This window comes from Phacochoerus africanus, chromosome 5, assembly GCF_016906955.1.
Source record: "Phacochoerus africanus isolate WHEZ1 chromosome 5, ROS_Pafr_v1, whole genome shotgun sequence".
NCBI classification, from domain to species: Eukaryota; Metazoa; Chordata; class Mammalia; order Artiodactyla; family Suidae; genus Phacochoerus; species Phacochoerus africanus.
The window spans coordinates 39,331,877-39,336,910 of record NC_062548.1 but is presented as its reverse complement, the minus strand read 5'-3'; positions in this window follow the sequence as shown (position 1 = coordinate 39,336,910).

Sequence of the window (5,034 nt, the reverse complement as noted above, 5' to 3'; positions counted from 1 at the left end):
AGAGGTCGAATCAGAGCTGTAGCTACCAGCCTACACCACTTGCTGCAATGCCAGATCCGAGCCATGTCTGAGACCTGCACCACCACTCACAGCAACACCGGATCCTTCACCCACTGAGCAAGGCCAGGGATTGAACCTGTGTCCTCATGGACGTTAGTTGGGTTTGTTACCACTGAGCCATGCCAGGAACTCCCATCTGCCTTTCTTTCTGTCCCTTCAGAACACGACCTTCGCTCCTACCACAGGGCCTTTGCATGTGCTGTCTCCACTCCTTGGACACGCCTCCTCGGCTCCCCACACCCTTCACTCAGCTAAACCCTTCCAACTCTGGCACCACCCCCCTCAAGGATCTGAGCCCCCAGCTGAGTCAAATTCCCCTCTTTCACATCCTGAGAGCCGCCATACTCCTTGTCCTAGAGTTCTTAGTTCTTCTTAGGGTTGCATTCTTACATTCATCTATGTGATTATCTGATTAATGAGTCTCCCCTACCAGGCAGTAAGGTCTTGAAGGCTGGAACACTGCTAGTTCTCAGCACAATGCCTGGCCCATAAAATCCATGCCATACTTAGCAAAAATGAATCTGACTAGTATCCATGAGTTTGGGGGGTCGATCCCTGGCCCCAGTCAGTGGGTGAAGGATCCGGTGTTGCTGTAAGCTGTGGTGTAGGTCACAGATGTGGCTCCAATCTGGCATTTCTGTGGCTGTGGCATAGGCCAGCAGCTGTAGTGCTGATTCGACCCTAAGCCTGGGAACTTCCATATGCCACAAATGCAGCCCTAAAAAGAAAAAAAAAAAACTATGCCATAAATATGTGTACAAAATGAGCAAACAGATGAACAGAGGAATGAATGGATGAATGAATGAACGATTACAACACCTATGCATATAATCAGAAGAAAAAAATCAGAAACCAGGACACTGAACCCACCATCAAGATCTCCCCCCCTTGCGCTCAGCCTATGTGCTGGAGGACCATGGGCTCTTTCCTGGACTCTGGGGGTTCGTGCTGTGCCACGCTGGGGGCAGGAAGGAAATGTATCTGACAGCTTCCTCCTCTGGGAAAAGAGGGCTGCAGGGGTGGGGGGTAGGGAGAGAGGGGAGTCACAAACAATTTCTGCTTTAATTAGAGCTCTGTCGGCTTCAGTTAGCCTGGGTGTTTGTTCCCTTGTGTGTGTCAGGGAATTTGGAATGACCCCAAGCTTGTGAAATAATTAGTACAATAGTGCCGATCTAGCCATTTCTGAAAAGAGTAATTTACTCCCAGCATAGCCTCCCGGCAGAGCCACTCATTAATCAAACCGGGCCGCGTACATCAAAGCAGGTCCCCCTTTCCACCACGGCATCCATCATCCAGCCGTTAGGAGCCACAGAAGCCTGAACCAATATATGCCCTTTGCTGGGCTAAGCCCACCCGCCCCCCATCCTCCCCCAATGTCACCGATTGCCTGGAGTGGAGAGAGCAAAACAGCCAATACTGGGGTGGGAGGGCAGGGCCTCTGCCCCCCTGGGTTTATGGAAATCTCACCTGTTTGGGGTACAGCACAAAGGTGGTTTTTAGCATTTATCACCTTCTCGGTGAGCAGTCCTCCCCAGCCTTCAGAAACGAGAACCCACCTAGCTCTCCTGAACACTCTCTACCATGCTTCCTCTTCCACCTCTAGCCAGGTGATCTTGTTCATATGTTTATTTACTCTTTATTTTCTGTCCCTGTCAAGATAAAAAGAGCTTTGTATGTCTTTACTGTTTTAGTCCCTGAGCCTTAGCACGGTGCTGAGCACACAGAAAACATCTGTTTCTGAATAAAAAAATGAGTGCCCTTTGCAGATTTCTCAGCACTCTTAGCTAAAGGTGACTTTTCATCCATACAGCCCTTTCCCTCCAATTCTGTTGGCCCTCCTATCATCCTCTCTTGTGGTAGATTTATTTGTTTACATTTCTCAGTTCCTCATTTGAATTGTTAGTTACATGCATGAGTCAGCTGTTGCTATGTAACAAGTCAGTTCTAAATCCAAGGGCTTTAAATCATAGACATTTACTATCTCAAGGTGAGTCAAGAATCTGAGGATGGCTTAATGGGGTTCTCTGTCTCACAGTCTCTGATAAGCCTGCCATCCAATTGTTGGGCAGGGCTGGGGGCTCCTCAAGGCTCTACTGGGGAAGGATCTACTCTCAAAACTGAGTGGGTAGTTGGTGTCAGTATCTAGCTCTTCAAAGTCTTTTGGACCAAGGACCTCAGTTCCTTGCCATATGGACCTCTTCTGTGACATGATGCTTTAACAAAGCAGGCAAATGGAGAAGGCACTAGAAAGGATCTTCCTGTAAGAGAGAAGCCAGCATCTCTTGCAACCTCATAACAGAAGTGACGTCCCTCCACATTGCCTCATTCTATTGGTTACAAGCAAGTTGCTCAAAGAGAGGGCATTATACAAGGTCATGACTACCTCACCACCAGGAGGTCAGGATGAACGGAGGGCCATCCTAGAGTTTGCCTGTCCTAAAATGGGAACGATAAGTGTGCCCAAATATTCACTGCTTCCTGTTTAGAATCACCCCAGACTGGAAATAATCCAAGTGCCTCTCCATAAAGGAATAGTTGAAAAGTAAATGATGGAACTTACATTATAAGGGAATGGCGTGCATGGACGTGAAAAGCAGGTAATAGGCAGAAAGTGCAGGCTAACCCAAATGATGTGAGCATTTAAATGTGCAGAAAGAAAATAAGCAAATAAACGTCATGGTGAGGTGGTCCCCATCCAGGCAAAACAACCACGAAGAAAAAAGACCTCTTAGAATACTTGTCAAAATGTTAGAAATGGCCTTCACACTGGAAGGGTTTCAGCCAGAAGATAGGTGAGCCTCTTGCCTGCGTTGGAAAGACGTCACCGTTATGTTTATTTGATTCCTCCGCTTTTGATCCTGTTCTCAGCCCAACTGGGATTTAAAACACATCCAGCCCTGTCTGTTTTTTGTTGTTTAACCAGGAAAAATAAAAAGGGAGATTCATAAATTATATAGACTCACTTTCACAGTGAAATAATTCTATTTGGTTTCTGAATGCCTGATTTTTTTCTCCCCCTTGTTGAATTCTAGCTTATTCCAGGAATCAGTTTAACTTTGTTCTCCTGTGTCCTCTCCTTTGGCTTCCACTGTCCTTTATAGCCAAGTGTCTGATGACCATAATTGTGACTTATTTCTTCCTCTTATCTTCCTGCAGTCTAGTTCAGAACTTGGCACAATGTGATGAGACAAATGGGAAAGTGCCTGGTTTCAGTCATGTTGTAACTCCACCCTCCAAGTTTTTAACTCCGTTTTCCATAACCAAGTTATAATGCAAGTTGACCATGTTATTTGATTCAAATACTAAGCAGGGGATCCCATGTGGTTTTTTTTTTATTTTTTATTTACATGAGGATACATAGAAACTGTCTCAAAGGAGAAAGGGAAGAGGTACCAAAATTATTCATCACCTCTTATATATTGTGTCTGGTCTGATATATTTATACACTTCCTTTCACTGAATCCTCACAGAGTCCCAGTGATAGAAGCATTAAAATATCCCACTTTACAGATAAGAAAAAGTGAAGGTCAGAGTGATTAAGCAAACTGCCCAAGTTTAGGGAAGCTGTCAGCTATCGATCAAGTACTGGTCATTGGGGGCTGATCACCACAATAACTTGGCTTCCTAGGCTGGTTGCTGCAGGTAGCGGGTGTGAGTTCTATGGTCTGGCCATGGCCCTTTTGTATGTTCAGTTTCTCATCAAAGAGATGTCCGTGGGCTTTGCAATTCATTTTCTTCTTTTCCTTATAAGTTTCCCAAGCCTCATGGAGTTACTTTCCATTGGAAGGAAGTTTGAAGTTCTGGACAAAAACCCAGCCTTAGAATCAGAAGACTCTGGTTAATACTGGAGAATCTTCTACTGATTTGTTGGGTGACTTTGAGCAGGTTTCTTTGCCACCTGTATGGGTTTCAGTTGTAATGGGGTGGGGGGGTTCTTGCCTGTAAATCAGGGTATGTAGTCATTGCCTCAATTATCTAAAAGGGCCAGTATTAGACAGGGTCCTTGGAGACATTGTGTCCTAAAACTGGGTAAGGTTTGCCTGATAGGAGCTGTGGCCTTCAGTAGGGAGACAAGGCCAACCTACTGGGTCCTGGTGGGAATGGAATTGGGGAACACACCCCAAGCTTACTCTCCTCCAAACCTCAACTCTCCTGCTGCTACCTACCATCAGGCAAACCTAAATTTTTTTTAGCTTTTTTTTAGGGCTGCACCCACAGCATATTGAGGTTCCCAGGCCAGGGGTCCAATTGGAGCTACAGCTGCCGGCCTACACCATAGCCATAGCAACTCGGGATCCGAGCCATGTCTGAAGCCTATACCACAGCTCATGGCAACACCAGATCCTTAACCCACTGAGCAAGGCCAGGGATCAAACCTGCAACCTCATGGTTCCTAGTTGGATTTATTTCCTTTGTGCCATGACAAGAACTCCCTAATTATCTTTTTTTTTTTAATTTTGCATTGGAGTATAGTTGATTTGCAATGTTGTGTTAGTTTCAAAGTGATTCAGTTATACATATACATATATCCACTCTTTCTCAGATTCCTTTCCCACGTAGGTTAATACAGAATGTTGAGTTTTCTGTACTATTCAATAGGTCCTTGTTGATTATTTATTTTACAAATAGTAGTGTCTATATGTTAATCCCAAACTCCTAATTTATCCCTCTCCCCCCAACATTTTCCCTTTGGTAACCATACATTTTTTTTCAAAGTCTATGTGTCCGTATCTATTTTGTAAATAAGTTCATTTGTATCATTTATTTTTTAGATTCCAGATATAAGTTATAACATATGACATTCATCTTTACATGTTTGACTTACTTCACTTAGTATGAGAATCTCTAGGTCCATCCATGTGGCTGCAGATGGCGTTATTTTGTTCTTTTCATGGCTGAGTAATATTCCTTTCTGTATATGTACCACATCTTCTTTATCCATTCATCTGTTGATGGACGTCTAGGTTGTTTCCA